The following is a 17,043-nucleotide window of genomic DNA, read 5'->3' as shown; positions in this document are numbered from 1 at the left end:
TTGTCTGATATTTTTTCTTAGAAGTAGTTTAGTATTTTTCAAAGATGCTTTTTTTTTTTTTTTTTTTTTTTTTTTTTGTGCAATAGCAATGTTCTGTATCCATAAAAGCAGAATTCAGTAATACCTCTGAACTCCTGCTAGGATAATACAATTTTAGACTCTGTAGTATCTATATAAATCTAAACAATGTGGTGCTCTTATGTTTATTCTTGTCAGTCTTTTAGGAATGTAGAGAATGATAAGTCAAGGCTAAAAAACCCAATTAGAAATTCCCATTCACAAATACTTAGGCGGCTTTCAATTTCAACAGCTCTCAGTTTTGAAACACAGTAGTGTCAGTAAGAGGTGATAACGTAATTTCTCTTGCTGCATAGATCTTCCAGCCTAGAAAATTTTATTTAGGAGGGCTGTTCTTCACGCTCTTCGCCTCGGACCTGCCACATTCTCATCTGACTGCTCTGAGCTTCACGGGAGAGCTCCTTGTCCTTCCCCAAGCCTCGTCCGCATAAGCTAACGCCTCGGAGCAGGATGGAGATGTCTCCAGAGAAACACGGCATGAAAACGCCGCTCGGCATCCCCTCCCTCACTATGTAGCACTCATTTCTGAAGCTGCTGCTTCACGGGGTGGCCTGGCCCTGAGATAAATGGCCCGGCCCGAGATACTCTCCCGGCCCCGAGGTAAATGGCATAGTCCCGAGGAACGCTGCCGGCCTGGCGCTGGGGTGAAGGGGGGCAGAGCCCGGCAGTCGCCCCGTCGGACGGTCCCGGAGCCCCCCCGGCGCCCTGCGCACCCCTGCGCGCTCCGGCGGCAGCAGCCGCAGCCGAGCGCTCCGCAGCGCTCCCGCCGCAAAGGCGCGGGCAGGACGCGGACGCGGCGGCGCGGGCATCGCGGGCATCGCGGGCACGGCAGGATGCCGGCAGCGGCCCGCTCGCAGAGCCTCTCTCCGGCTCCGCGGGGAGGGCCCGTGCGGCGGGAGGAGGCGGCCCTTGCCCGGGGCTGCGGGGACCGCGGCGGCCGCCGCCCCTTTAAGCTCCAGCTGTTCCTTTCTGCGGCGCCTATTTTTAGCGCGTCCTCTTGGTAGCATCCAGCTCTGCCCCCTCTCTCTCCGCGCTCCCCCGTCCCCCCCGGTGGTAGGTTCCGCACGGCGGGGGGACTGAGCATGTCCGAACGCGCTCGGCAGCGGCCGCCGCGCCGGGGCTGCGCTCGCTCGCAGCGCGGGAAGGAGGGCGCGGGCGCTGCCGCCGCCGCCCGCAAGTAAGTTTGTCCGCGGGCGCGGTGCCGGCGCGGGCGGGCGGGAGAGAGGGCAGCAGCCGCCGCCTTGGTGCCGCCTCCGCGCCGCAGGGGCGGCCCGGGGCAGGGGTTCGGCTTCGGGCTTCGGCGCCCCCCCGCCCCTGGGGGTCGGCGCCCGGCGGGACGCGCGGCGGGACAAGCGGCACCCGTCCGCCTCGGTGCGCGCCTCGGGGCGGCCGCAACTTCTCCGCTGCCCGCCCCCGGGTCAGCGGCTCGCGGCCTGGCCCGGCTCGGCTCGGCCACGGCGGGTCCGCGCCTCACGGGTCGGCGGCGGGAGAGCGCGTCCCCTCGGTGCGTGTGCGGCCCCGCCGGCGGGGACGGCCCGAGCGCGGCGCGGCGCGGTGCGCTCCGAGCGCGGTCCGCGGCTGCGAGCGGCGCTGCGAGAGGCGGGCGGCTGCGCTGGCCCCGCGGAGAGGGCGCGATGCGAAAATACCGAGCGTGTGTCGGCGCAGCCAGCGCACCGTAAGAGTCAGAGAGGCTGCGGTGTTCAAAGGAGTTTCTGATTTAACGGATGATACCGCAGGAAAGATTTTGCGGAGAGAAAATGTAACGGCACAGGTTTTTTGCTGTCTTGTGTGATGATTTATTCTAGGTGTTCTTTCAGTTTAGGAGCGGTACAGTGTTTTAACTTATTGTCAGTAACCAACAAATACCGCAGCATGCCCCGAGATTTTTGCCTCTGAAAATGGGATTTTTATATTCATTTTAAAAATGCTTGTTTTGTTTTTCAGTTCACCTGTAAATGGGTTTAACGCTACGTGTTCCTGGTACTAGGGAATGTAAAGTTTTTCACTAAACGTTGAAAGCGGCACGGTGTAGCTAGTTTCTTTTCCTGCGTTCTAAACCAAGTAAACGTTTCAGAAGCTGCTTCCCTATTCAAAGGAAGCTTTTTGATGTTTGTAAAGTTGTATTAAGATAGTTTTCTAATTAAAATCATAATAGAGGAAGGGGAATTTGAGGAGCTTAGCTTGTCACTGATGGAAAAATTGGACTGAGGGCCAGTAAGGTGCTCTTAGTGGACAGCCTGTCTTAATTTTCATTTGGCAGTGTCTGTAGGTATTGTCAGTCTAAAGACCCGACTTTAAAGCCATGCTTATCTTTGCACAGTGAGTTAGATTTGGTGTAGTACTCAAACGTGAATATTCATATAAGCTTAAATGCCTGTATGTTAAGCCTCATCAGAATTTAGGTGCATTTAAAAATAGTTACAGACGCAGAAGATGCCATTGGTACCGAGTATATACTTGAGTCTGTTAATTAGCTTTATGCAGTGGAGACGGGAAGACTGCTGGATTCCGCACCTCTGCAACTCCTCAACTTTTCCCTTCTCCCAGATGAAACTCCCTCACCTCCGCCCGCCGAGGCAGCGCTCCCAGAGAGTAACAATTGATCCCTGGGTTTCTGAAAGCCAGTTTGCGTGATTCGGCCCTGGTTTGTGCACAAATAAACTGCTGTCCTGTCAGTTCCATTTTTATGAGTATGCAGTAATGGGGGAAAATTGAATTCTTGAGTTGATGCTTTTTGCCTGCTGTAAAAGACCACAAGAAAGTGCAGCAAGAAAGAACAGCCTATGTTGACAGCATGCTGAGGAATAAGAAGGGAAATTCTTCTGCATGGCAACCTGCCATTTTTCTCATGTGATTAGATTTGATCTGAAATAATACCTGGTATTTTAAAGAATACATTTAAAATATGAAAAATAGTCAAAGTTGGAATGTTAAAAATGCCTTTCTTTATGTTCCTGGAGTAATAATTTAATTATTTGCATTGTATTTTACTGTTAGGATGTTTTAATACTATTTATTTTAGTTCCAGAGCTCATACATATTAATAGAATTATTTCAGCATCCTAACCAGATAAGGATTCTTTGATAGTCAAGCATATGCTAATAGTGCATATAAGGATATCCATAAAATATATGCTGTGAATTATAATTCCTGTGCAGTCTCAGTTGATTATTTTTTCTTGTCCAGGTTGAGCCCAACTAATGGAGATGAGAAAATTATGATAGTAACAGTGGTGTTACAAATTAGTTGTTTGAGAATGTCTAGTTTGCAGCTGCAGTGTTTGCACAGCTATGTTTCCCTTTAGGCAGAAAAAAAGAAGAGGTAACTAATCTTCTTTCACAGTGCATATCTTTCTGTTAAAACTTTTCCCTCCACTGTTTGCTTAATCTAAAGAAATATCTTCTATGGGTTTGTTTGTTTGTTTGAAAAAAGTGTGTCATCTTGCATTGTAGGAAATAAGCATACTTACTCCTCCTGGATTTGGGGGAATAATAGAACTATTAAAAGAAATGTGAAATTACTCTTTTTTAAGTTGAATTTCACTTAAAAACTATACCCCCCTTGGTCCTTCCCCCATGTCTTCAAATCCCCAAACACTGATAATAATGACATAAATTTTTTTTCATAGGGATGTGATGATTATTTAAGGCTGGTAGCAGAAGGCAGAGTCTAGGATTGTCAGCACTAACGATCATGTATTAATTTGCAAGGCCTTTGCGCACTTGTTTTTATTGATGAGCTGCTGTGTCTTACTTCTTCGCCCTTTAGTGAGTTGCTGTTGTTGCTTAAGTTACTGTAGCAAAAACATTAAACTGTGTGTACTATTGAAACATATGGGGGGTGACAACCTTACCCAAGCAAACAGTTACTTCTGGCAAGCCTGGTCGGGTGTCAGATTAGCGCAAGATTGTGGCATGATTGTGAATGGCTTAGCTCAGGAGATACTGATACTTTTGTTTAGTAAAGCCGTTTACTTGGACGTGGGATGGCTTCCTTGTTCATTGCAGCAGATATTTCTTAAGTAGGGTGTCTCTGGTGCTTGAACTGTTGCCATCAGAGGCAGAAGGAGCATTTTGAGATAGGCAAAGAATTGAGGGTTTTGAAACCCGTGGGGAAGCCCTTCAGGTGTTCAGACATTGCTCTCTTAATATCATCGGGGGCGTTTTGTGCCGGGGCCAGATGCTTGTGTGGCTCCTGCAGCAGTGAGCTGTAAAGTACCCTGCTCTTCCAGCATCTGCTCCAACAAGATTTACTGAAGATTAGATATAGATACAGAAAAGGTAGCTCCTGGGTATCTCATGATGTCTCATACACTTTAAGACAGGAAGTTATTTGATCTGCAGGTTAAAATCTTTCAGATGGAGCAGAGGCCCCTGTCAGAAAAATCTTATCTGAGGCTGCAGCAGTACAAGTAGTGAGCTCCTCCTGTAACTAAATATCTCTCAACTACACATTGAAGCCAGTGATGACCTCCTGCTTTCTTACATTACTCTGGCAAAACAGAGTTTGAAGACACATTTAATTTTGTTGCTGTTGTTGTCATTTTACTGCCTACTAACAAGGTGAAATGAGAGAGAGAAGTAGGGAGAAAATCATAAACCTGTGTCAGTCTTCCATGTTCCACAGATATTATATTGAGAGCTAATTTGAGGTTTGGCTCCCTAAGTCTTAAATGTCATAAGGACCATGAGCCCCAATTTTTTACTCCTCAGGAATATACTTATTTTCTTGGTTATTTGATACTTGAGAAATTATGAAAGAAGAGGCGTGTTTGACATGGGAGCAAAGGGAAGACAGAGAGGACAGCTACAAGCTGGATGTGTGTTATAATGGAGCTCTCAGCAGAGCATGATCACAGAGCAAAAACACTGCCTGTGACAAAACAGAGGATTGCACTTTCTCTGGGGCCAATGTGTAATGACTTGCCCATAGAGCACTGGGATGGTAACATGAGGGGGAAAAAAAATGGGATTGTGTGAGTTCCTTCATGAAGAGCTTGAGAATATAAAAGGTGTATCAGTCTCCTCTTTATTTGCTTTTTGCTGGAGCAGGTTGTTTTCAGGCTTAGAGCAATAAGTCTAAATCAATTTTTATATTTCTGGTGAGCTTTTATTCCTTATGATTTGGGCCCTATTCACTATGCACCCCCACCCCAAGGTTAGTATTTTCTGTGAAATAGTGGATCAACACTGGAAACCTGACTGATTTGAAAATGAGAGTCAAAACTTTTGAAGGAACAAGGAGATTTTCCCAGGACAACTGTGGGCATTGTAAAACTTGAAGGGACCTTGAGGGACTTGAAGTGACTTGATGAGACTTACCACGTAGAAAAAAAAAATATTCTTATTTAATATTTTGGAGTAAATAATTCTCAAAACTAGTGTATCCAGAGTGTGCTTTCCAGCTATTAATTAGCTCAAGTTTTTGCTATGATGAAGGCCTCTTGATAAGACTGAGTTCATCAAATCTTTTGCTCTACTTATTATCAATCCTGTTTTCTTTATGTGTCTGGTCAGTTAGATTTCGTGTCTCTTGGAAGCTATGCACCTACTGCACCCAAAAGTCAGGGCCCTGATAGGAAGGAGAGAGTTTAAAGGAAGCTCTGATGGTGAAGTAGGTACAGATTGTCTTATGCTTTGTTGGGAAATCTATCAGTGGTCAACAGTGAAAAATGAATGAAAGGAATTTTGAACACTAAGCAGAGCTTGACAGACCTTAGCAAAAGCAAGACCATTTCTGTGGAAGATGGGAACTTTGTTAGGCTGGGAATGGGAGCCTCAGTTGTGCAAGGTCCACTGCTGTAGTTTACACATTATTCAGTCATCAGTGACCAAAGACTGACACTTTGGGTCAGCCTGGGACACACACCCTTTGCATCCCCATGAAGAACAGTTGACATATTTGCAATCATGGATGTGTGATTTTTTCTTACTGACCATGTAAAATAAAGTTGTAGCAGTTCTGTCTCAAACCTGGGATGACTGGAAATACTGCCTCCGGGAAGTGTTGGCACCTGTTTGCTCAGCTGATTCCATTTGTAGCCACATCTGTTCTGGAAGGTATTCTCATGGCCATCAGGATAGATTACTAGAATCCATCCTGTCTATTGTCAGTGGGTGATCCCACCCACCCAAGCATCAAATTTGGAGAAAAAATATGCAACATGAACACATAGCATGGCTGCTTAAATGATATGCTTTTTCTCTCCAGACATTATATATACAATTGTCATTCATTTCACTGTGAACTTGACTTGTGGAAACAGAAAAGAATTGTCTGCCTCCTGTGTTCTTTCATATAAAATGCTTTTGGGACACATAGATGTGAAACAAATTTCATAGGTAAAACACAGTTCAACTGAAGTACTTGCATAGATAAATAGTATCCAGATATCTTTACATAAACTTTATATATGACATGCATACAAAGATAAGACTTTGATACTGTAGTCAGAACTGTTTTTCCCCAGAGCATAACACAACCAGATTCCATGATGATACTTCCTAAAATAACTGTAAATACATTATTGGCTATTCCTTAATCTAACCGTAGCTATATAAAACCTTAGTAATAAATCATATTTCATAAATAATACAGAGCACACTAAAAGTGTTAGTATTTATAGTTACTGCAGTGCAATTGGATTCACTTGCAAGTCTTCTTTATACTTCCTTTCTGATTTTAAATTATTAATACTGTTCTATTTCAGAAATTGATATTTGTACACCATTGATGTAAATCCAATCTATTCAGTCATGTAAATCTTTGACAGTTGAATTCCAAGTGGTCTTAGGCATTTTGTTGCACAAAAAAGCCAGGGCATCCATATGGTTGATAAAAGGATATTCCAAGGTGATTGATCAATTAATATTACATCTTTTGTAGCTTCTGAAAAGAGAAACTGTAACAGCTTTTAAATCCCCTTTAGAGAAGGAAACGACTCTTATCAAGGACTACAAGAAGCAGTTGTAAGAAGAAAGGATGCAATGGCAAGCAAAATGTTTTTTCTTCTGACTTTAATTCTCCATTGAGATCCTATTGTTAGTATCCTTGGGTTTTAGGTAATTTTCTCTGGGACTAGTTTTTTTTTTTTCCTTTTTTCATTTTTCCTGGACTGACTGTAAGCACTAACTGCAGTGAAATATTATAGCCATAGGAATAATGCTAACTCATCTGTAGTCAATCTCACTTCTACATGAAACCTCAATCCCCTTGTTGTACTTTCTGCTTAATTAGTTTTCAAAGAACTACTCTAATTTCATTTGTGGACTTAAACTACTGATAGAATTCCCACTCATACCTTCTGTTGCCATTACTGTATCACCATGGCAAAAATAAATTGTGTCTTTCTTTGCATGCAGTTTCCATATGCCAGAAAAGATGATAGTAGCAGGAATTGGCTGGTCCATGTGGAATGCTTGACTGTGAAACTCTTTCCATATGCAAACTCTCATACCTCCTTTTTATTTTTTCTTTTTCTTTTTTTAATTGAGGTCTGCCTCACCTGAAATCTTACATACCTGAGTTTGTGCTCCACTGAGAAGTTTTTCCTGAAGCAATGAGAGACTTAGACACCTCTAAAATGGGAACAGTTGGATAGATAAGTGTTAGAAATTGTAAGGAATGTTTTGAGGTGGCGCTAACTGAAGTGACTGTAACATCTGTAAAATGAAGATTTTACTAGCTGCACAGCATAGCATGATATGGGAATATAAGTTCAGTAATGTTGGTGAAATACTCTGATACTGTAGTGATGATCACCTTGGAGAGGCTCATGAGGAAATTGATACTTCTGGCATCCTAGCAGAGCTTAACTAGAGTTCCCTGAGGCTATAGACTGAACAACTCTGATCAGACTAGACACCAAATACCTTTGGTGCTCTCTGAGTGTTGGTGGAAACAAGTGCAGTGCTCTGTCAAGACATAGCTGAAAATGGTGTAAAGCTGTTAATCTCTCCTTTTGGAGAAGGTTGTTTAGACTCTTGGTGACCTGTGGTTCTTAACTGTGTTGCAAATAGCAGCCACAGTCTATGAGGTGTTGGTACCTGATGAAGTCCCCATCAAACTACAAACAACCTTCTGAACTGGGGGGGAAAAACTCCTTTTACAGATAATGTGACTGTGAAAGAAGAGATCTGTGTAACAGCCTGCATAATCACTAGTGAGAGTAAGTGAATACAGATAGCAGCAGGTAAAACAGAATTAAGATACAAATGGTCCTGATTCTGGTGAGTGTGATACTTCTCCTTACACTCCATAAAGGAAATATTATCAAAATCATGTTATATGTCTGCTGGAACTCCAGTTCATACGGACATCATATCCAACAGCACTAGCAGAGGTCTGCAAAGTGCTTAGACCCAGTGATGGAGGCAGTGGTTGTTGTTGGCCATGTGGAGGAACAGCATGGCTGGGCAGAGTTTGCAATGTTTGGAATGAAATGTAAACAGATATTATAGGTAAGGACCTTAAAGATGATCTAGTTCCAACCCCCGTGCCATGGGCACATCTCCCACTAGACCAGGCTGCCCAATGCCCCATCCAGCCAAGCCTTGAACACTGCCAGTGAATAGAGCATCCACAACTTCTGGGGGCAATCTGTATCTGATTTTTTTACTGGGACACAGTGAACAACAAATTGTCTCACTGCAGTTCTGTCACAGATGCTGCAGAAAGTGTTGCAGGAAGTTTTGAGTGAGGCTTAGATTATTCCTAGATGTAGAGCTTGACCTCAGTGAAGCTTTAAAGGGAAGGTATTGCAAATATAGTACTATTGAGAAACACCCAGAAGAGATACCCTCACCTTCCCATACTTTCCTCAAGTTCCTTTACCTTCTGCTTTCCCCAGATTTCCAGGTCCTTGAGTCAGACATGGTAAAACTGTAGCACAGGCAGAATGCAAACTTGTTACTGCTCTTCCCAGTATGCCCTCAGTCACTTCTAACCACTTCTATTTCACAGGTACACATCGAAAGGCAGAAGTTTTGTAAGATTTTTTTGGCAATAGGCAGTAAAAATGAATTCCCCTGATGATTTGATATGTCATCTTCTGTCTCCTCCTTTGGGATGCACAAGATACCAGTGGTTTGAGCCCATGGGTCTTTCTTCAGCTGAAAAAAAGGAAATCTTGAGGAAATATGAAAGTTGTCATTGATAGGGAGGAAATTGTTCCATCTCTAAATTCCTGTAAATGCTAATTGCATCCTGTTTTCTACTTCCCATTTGCAGTTATTTTAATTACAACTCACTACAGTGAAAGTACCTGTCTGTTACTGAGTGAATTCAAAAGGAAGAAGAAGAAGAAAAAAAAAAAGTTCTTTATTTATTCCACATTTTAAAAATAGTCACGTTGCAGATCAGTTTTCTGGTTTTAGTTTTCCAAATGTATACCTCTATGTAAGCCAGCACATCTTTAGATAATAAGAGGATTTGGTGTTAATAACTTTCTCTGAAAAGAACAGTATGTCAGTTTTCCAAAGTTCTGTAAATATTTTTCATGTGTACTAATTCACATTTGCCAAAATGAGACAGTTTTATACCTGTCAAAAGCAGTGACCAATGTGCTTTAATACCTATGAGTTAGGTCACTTCATGTTTAGTGGAGGTTGAAACACTGACAGAGAGAAGCTGTGGGTGCCCCATCCCTGGAAGTGCTCAAGGCAAGGCTGGATGAGGCTTTGAGCAACCTGGTCTAGTGAAAGGTGTCCCTGCCTGTGGCAGGAGGGCTGGAAGCAGATGAACATTGAGGTCTCTTCCAACCTGAATCATTCTGTGATGATTGTTAGAAGGATTTTAAAGAGCAGTCTGAAAAAAGTGGGGATAAATGAATATAAATTGTGCCAATCTACAGAAACACTGATATGGTGTGAGGCAGTGAAGCTGGTGTCAGCAGCTTGGAGTGTTCTAGGTCCCTGTGCCTGACACTTTATACCTCAGTGCTTCAGCAGTGGCACCATGCAAATTTCAGTGCATCCAGCATTCAGTTTCCATGCCAGGATTATATTACTCAAGTTTGTTTGGAGTTCTGGACTGTTGCAATTTTAAACCACTAGTGTTTTGTCGTGTGTCTTTGTGTAGGAAGATTCCCATTTGATACAAATTGAACTGTGATGAATTAATGATTGCGACCAACTCTGAGCTGTAGGACATCTGAATCCTGCAAAGGTGTTTATGTTAAAGATACAAGGCTAACTTCAAAGGCAATCTTATTGCCTCTTCCAGACTGTTCTTGGTGCATTGTTAATCATACCTCTTCACAGGCCAAGAAAGGTAAAATGTTAGTATTTTCTCCAGAGAAAACAAGCTTATCAGCCATTTCTTGACTGTGGATTAGAAATGCAACATTCTTCCTGAAGAACTTCAGACTATAACCTTGTAAGATGCTTTCTCCAAGCACACATCTATTGCCTCATGCAAGAGCAGTTAGGAGAACACAGGCAAGACTTCTTTCTGGTTGATTATCACAGCTAAAACAAGGTTATTGTCATTGTTCCCTAGTATGTGATATTTAGAAAAAGTTTCTGTTCTTTGAAACAGTAATTTTTTGTGTCTCAAGTAGGCTCTTGATGTTGAAGAGAACATAGTAGTATTGATGCATAAAATATATATATCACTTTGGATGAAGGAAAGTTTTACTCTGTGCAAATGAGCATTTGAATTTATACAATATCATAATGATTTAATGTACCTGTAATAGCGCATGACTCCTAATTATGAAGAACAACACTGAATCTGAGGTGACCATTTGGGTCAAAACTTTTCTCTGCCTGCCCCAAATCATCTAGTCTGCCTCTGCATACTTTGGCTTTTTTGAACCTTCAGTTATTATGGATACACTTTTAGTATTGCTAATTGGCTACACTAAGTTTTCCTTTCTTAAACTACTTTTCTGCAGCAGCATTTTTCTATGTGAGACCACTAGGGGAGTGTTTTAAGGATGGTTGCACTTTGGGAGCCTAGTCTCATAAAATAACTTGAGAATGGTTGGTTAAAGGTGAGCTACAAGAACAACATTTAATTTCAACCTTATATTAAGGTATTGGCTAATAAAGCTTGTGACAGGAGATTACAGAAACTATGGCTGAGTCTCTATGAGTACTACCACATTGAAATTCATGCCTAAACTTGTACTTTTTTTCTTTCTTGCATGCTATCTGTATTTGGAAGTTCTGGTTCTGGTCTTTCCTATCAACAGATGTTCTTGCTATGAATTTATGATCTAAACCAAATAAAACTGGACAGGGCAACAATAGCTCCTCAGTAAAACAAAGAAGCTTAACCCACCCCTTAAGAAGCTACTTCATCAGGCTCTAGACTCTAGGACAGGGACAGACTTTGACTAATTTCATTTTAACATAGGGAAGAGCTGGATAATTTTCCCTTGAACAGCTCTACAAATCAACAAGTAGTGAAAGATAGGTTCTTCCCATGGGTTAGTGAAGGGTCAGATAGTGTATTGCTAACAGTTTTGAGCCATGTGTGGATAATATCCCTACCTTCTGTTCATCAACAGAGAAGCAATCATGTTTATATTTATATATTTATTATAATTAAGTCCATGTGTACTTTTTGTCTTCTACTTTCTGGTTAATTGGTGGAACTAAGCTGCCATGAACTGGATATGCATGCTACTAAAAGCATGAATTTGTAGTTTTTTCTTAATCAGCTTTAAAAGCACACAAGGCATTTTCTGGTGCAGCACCACTGATTTTATGGGTTTTTTTTTGTTTGTTTTTTTTTTTTTTTTTGCAAGTGAGAGGTACCTAAATATTATTCACCCCAATGGACAGAATGGCTGCAAACACATTGCTGTTGGTGGTGTGGTCAGAAGAGAGAACTCCTTCTGTGATATAAACCCTTGAGTATTTTAATTGTAGTATAGATAGGAACAAATGCCTCAGTTCTGTTCATCACATTGTCCAGCCTGACCTGCTGAGAAAAATAATTTGCACAAGTTTTTTATACAGTAGTGTTTTGTTTAACTCTTTTGTTTCAAAAATTGTAAGTACTTCTACTGTGCTTGCTAGTAAAACAGAGATTACAGGAACAAAACCCCCCTTCATTCTCTTCCAATTAATTTTATTCCTGCTGAAATCCTGTTTATGTTTGGAAAGGAATGACCTTGAAACATTGTATGTCACAGTTCAAATGTTTTGGTAAAGATTGGCTTATATACTGGGTGACCTGAATAAAAAGAATTAGTAGGCAGTAGAATCTTTTGTTGTTGAATTTCTCATTATCTTTTTAAGGTGTTCATTTTTTCATGTCCCTCTATTTGTTGTATGAAGGATAAATTTAGTATTGTGGAATCAATAATGACATTTCGCATTCCATGGTCATAGCTCTTACTTAATGCTTTCAGCACAGTCATTTTTATAGATGTTCTGCATAGTGTATCAGCATGGGCCAGACTTCTGTCTGTGACTCAGAAAATGCTGTAATTATATTGGTGCAGGCAGCTCCATCCCTTACTTATGAGGCTATAGTCATGGTAGTGAGTTTTCTACATGAATGGAGATTTTGTAAGCCTGCACCAACATTAAATAAATAACCTCTGACAAGTGTTGAAATTTTATTTCAATTATGTGGTAGTGTTTGGTTTCTGTCAGAGGGCTCTGTTGTTCTCCAGCACCCCCATTATGTGCATGCATTTGCAGTGAAGGGAAGGTAATTTGTGGCCTCATGTTCTGCTGGGTAGTGGTGAAGCAATTTTGGTAGGCATGTACATTGTCACTCTTGCTCCTCTTATTCCCTGAATTGCTTTGCAAGTGCCACAGTTGAATATTGCTGGAAAAAGTGCCTAATGCAGACAGCCTGAAATTATGTGAAAACTGCTTGTAATAGCCTCAATAGCCTTAATACCAGAAACAGAACAGAGGAAACTATGCACAAATATAGACAGCCTGAATCATCAGCTGCTGGTGAAAAACTCGTGTGTGCATCCAGCCAGGCAGAAAAAATACTGACTTCCACTCTAGTTCTACAAAGCCATATGAGTTTTTAAAACTCCTAGGCATGGGCTTAATTCTTACAGCATATCAATTTTACCTGAATTAAGAGAAAGGAAGCAGTGTGATTTTACATCAGTGAGATGTACAACGAACTAACAACAGCGTCAAGTTAGGCATTTGCAGGGCACAGGTGTCTGGATGTCCCCTTTTCCTGTGTGCTGCTGTACTTTTTGGGATGATGCAGTTCTCAGGTTATATGTGGACATCCCAGCTAAGAAGGGTAATAAGATAAGCCCCCTTTGGCTAAAAAAAGAACTGTGCTAAGCTTGAGGATGACGCACGTGTAGGCTTTCCTTTGGACTTCCACCTGGAACTGCAAGAATACACAAAAACCCCCTTGCTCCTCAGCTAATGACATCCAGGGCAGTCCCATATTGGTGACTTGCTGTTTTAATCTGCTGAGAACAGCCTCCTAAAGCAGGCACCTTTCTGACCTTTATTCAGTGATCTGTCAAAATGTTTGGTAGGTAATGTGTGGTGTTTTTGCTCAACCCTGATTTCAATCCTACTGTTGTAATCCTAAAAATCAGACTACTAAACAGTGGAATGAATGTCCTGTGTAATTTTAGTAGCACTTGAGCAAGCAGTACTGTTATTATTGATCTCATTACATATAGAGTTGAATCTAATAATAAAAAGTAAGATATTACTTAGCCTTTTTGATGATTTTCATATTAATAATGACTTGCAAAGAAAGAACATTAAGAAACAACTAGAGATATGTTTCTGAGGAAAAAGAATAAGAAAAAATTTAAAACCAATTCTAAGTTTTAATTAGAAAAAGATTAACTGTATAATAAGCTTTATTACAGAGGCATAACCAGGTCCTATTTTCTTCTTCTGTAGTTGAAATGTCCCATGTGAGCATTTATAAACCTTGAAACTCTGCAAATGGAGACTTGAATACCCACACCACGTTTCACTTCTGTCTTATTGATCTTAAGGCATTGTCAACACTCACAAATAGACAATTGCAAATCCATCTTAAAATTGAAGTGCTTGCCATTTGCATGATATTCTCTCATGAGGCTTCTCTGTCTGAGATCTGTCTTTTCAATTACCATTTGCTGTCACTCAGAACTTCTTGCACTTTAATATTATAATGCAAATACCTCTGAATCTATCCAGGTTTATCAGTCTTTTTTCTGTTTCCATGCTGTTCTAAGTCCCAAGTAGATTTAGAGAAATATTCTCAAACAACCTCATTGGTACAGGTTAACAAAGCAATAGTAACAGTTCATAATTTCATGGTTTTTTAAAAACCAAATAATTAGATTGTTTCTCTTTTGAATTTTTAGTGGAATTACAGCTTCATAAGACAGAATCTAGGGTTCCAACACAACTTAATTGTCATGGCATAAATTATCCTCAAAATAAGAAAACTCTAGCCAATATTGGTAGCATTTTTAGCATTCCTAGTGATGAAAGCAAAACATAATGACTTAAGAGTAGATGTGGTGCTTGTGGCTCCTGTCTTATTCCTGTACGTGTAATTGGCCAGAAAGCAAAAGAAATATCACAATAAAAGGTTCATATAATTGGCTACTCCTTTTAAATGCTACAGTCAAAGCAGTATAATGTCTGTGCTGATATTTTTTGCTGTTCTAAATCTTGGGTCTTAGCTGTTCCTAAATAGAATTAAATTCAGCCATTGCTAGACGTTATTTTCTGCAGTGCTAAATTCTTACTGGTTTCTAAAAGTTCAAAAATCCTTGGGCCATTACTGAAGGCAGTAAGAGCTGTTTGTGGGGATGATGGTTGAAATCAGACAGAAAGTTGCATGCCAGGGCACAGTATACACAAAACCTTGTCTTGCCAGGTTCCATCTTGGAATTCTGCATAGCTGAATTTGAACTTTGCTGTTGAATTTCCCAATGAGGGTGTCTATCTTCCTATCCATGGATGACCCTAACTACTTGACATGCTACCTTATTTTCTCAAATTCAGCCCTCACAAATACTGTGTCTTTATTTTTCAGGTTAAGTTTGAGAATGGCATCTTTTTTTTTTCATGTATTGTAAGAGGCAGTATGGGTAACTCAATTCAAGCCTTTAACTTCTTTTGTTTGTGTACATGTTATAGGAAAACTAAAAACAAGGAGTCATTGTTAGGTGTTTGGCTGCAAAACCAGATGTTAGAAGATGCTAACAAACTGAGCATTTTTTCTGATATTTTACAGTGGTCCTTTTGGAATCATATAACCGGTTTTAAATTTTCTAGTCGTGGTGTTAAATGTCCTGAGTATCTCAATGTGAGTCTTATGCCTCTTGCTTTTGAAAATGCTGTAGGTTTTGCTGAATTACTTCCTTGTCAGTGTGATCCATCGATTTTCTACAATATCTCTCATTTGACAAAGTAAACCTGTGTGCTGTTTCATTACTCAAGTGGTGAATTTTAATTTGTTTTTTATTTTAATTTTTTCTTGAGAGTGACTTTATGACCTCAGTTTTATGAGGCAAGAAGCTCCCTTCTGTGAAATCAGTCTGCTTTTCCCATTTGAGCGAGGCAAATTCCTATGCACAACATAAGCACTGAACTGATTTTACAGCCTTTTGTTAGGAATTTGATGGGGTTTTTTGATCCAGCTCTGATCTTGTCATACACATTTCCTTAGGATTTCTGTAGTCTGTGTTTTGGGGAATGCTCTGATGTGAATATCTTGAGTTGTTCACCATCTGTGTCCTTTGGAGTGCTCAGGATGGAGACTGTGTTAGATCTGGATTTAGGGTGGGCAGTGCAGCCTGCATTGCTCCATTCATCTCTGTGCTTCTTCCTCTCTTCAGAATGGAGTGGGTGGAATTTCAGCAGCAAGATTTCATTCTACTTGTTGCTCATTAAGCTGAAAACTCCATCTGGGGAAGATATTAATTCCAACTGTTATTCTGGTGCAGCTTGTTGTGAAGTTATTTGTTTCAGACTGGGACTGACCAGTGGTATGTTAGATAAAGAGTGACTCCTTTGGAAATATTTTTTAGTATATTTAGGTGTGTACATACAGCTTGGGACTGTTTCATGTCCTAGGTGATCTATGTGTCTTGAGTATGTTTGTGACTTTCTCTTTCTCTCTCAAACATGTTAATTTTCATGTGGATTCATCTATTCTCTTTTTTTTTTTTTTTTTTTAATTTCATGAAGTCAAAAATAAAATTGCTTTGACCTAGATTTCTTGCAAATTCTTTAGGTTCTATTGCATGTACTACTTGGAAATTATAGTTCAGTTTGAATGGGAAGGTTTAATTTTTTTTAATTGGATTTTAGCTGTCAGATGAAATATTGTTTCTAGTATTGTGTGAAGTGTTGTTTCTTCCATGTGCAATTGAAAGTTGGTAATTTAGACTCAGCCTTTTGTGAGCAATTTTTTACAATATTTAAAATTCCTGTCATATAACAGAGGATCACTGTGAAGCATTCATGGAGGGAATGGTTTTTTCTGATGTTGCTAGATTGGATTGATCTTGGATCTTGTTTCTAATTAACAAAAAGAAGCCCAGCAGCATCCTTTCATATCAGGAAGAAAACTAGGGAAAAATGTAGCATTGAGATAAGGCAAAAAGAAAAAAAAAAAAAGTTCTTCAGCAGAACCCTGGAGACAGTCTTGTGAGTTGCAGTTTTTCATTTTAGATTTAATTTTCCTTTTTAAACTGCTTAGGAAAAATAAAAATAAAATATAAGACAAGTCTATTTTTTCAGAAAGAATGATCTCTTCTAATCTTTAGCTACATTTGGCTGCTGCAAAATACAATAGCTAGGTCATAGACATATAGCAGCAAATAAAAAATATAATAGCTTAAAGATAAGCCTAATCACAGACAAAATCTGGTGTTCAGTAGACTCTGTGAGTGGCTTGCTCTCTTTCCTCACAGTCTCATGGGAGTGTGTTCCTTCTATAAAATCTTCCTATTTTCCAGATTTTGCCCACCTTTCCTTGGGAAACTGTGATTTCTTGCAGGGATG

The 17,043-nt window shown here is 40.6% G+C and overlaps 1 protein-coding gene across 4 annotated transcripts in view; it reads left to right on the top strand.

Annotated features, from left to right (window-relative positions):
• Positions 1-1,128: 1,128 nt before the first annotated feature.
• Positions 1,129-17,043, top strand: part of OXR1 (oxidation resistance 1) — a gene marked incomplete at its 5' end in the record, with an annotated part of 262,257 nt that continues 246,342 nt past the window's right edge. For 3 of the 4 annotated variants that reach the window (XM_084201111.1, XM_084201109.1, XM_084201107.1), the window contains one exon: positions 1,216-1,255. Of the gene's footprint in view, positions 1,256-17,043 lie in introns of all 4 variants that reach the window. The other variant, XM_084201108.1, reaches the window with a different exon arrangement.

Source organism: Fringilla coelebs (genome assembly GCF_963513975.1).
Source record: "Fringilla coelebs genome assembly, chromosome: 1".
Lineage (NCBI taxonomy): Eukaryota > Metazoa > Chordata > Aves > Passeriformes > Fringillidae > Fringilla > Fringilla coelebs.
Note: the sequence above shows the minus strand (reverse complement) of the source record. Positions and strands in the feature narration are given on the sequence as shown.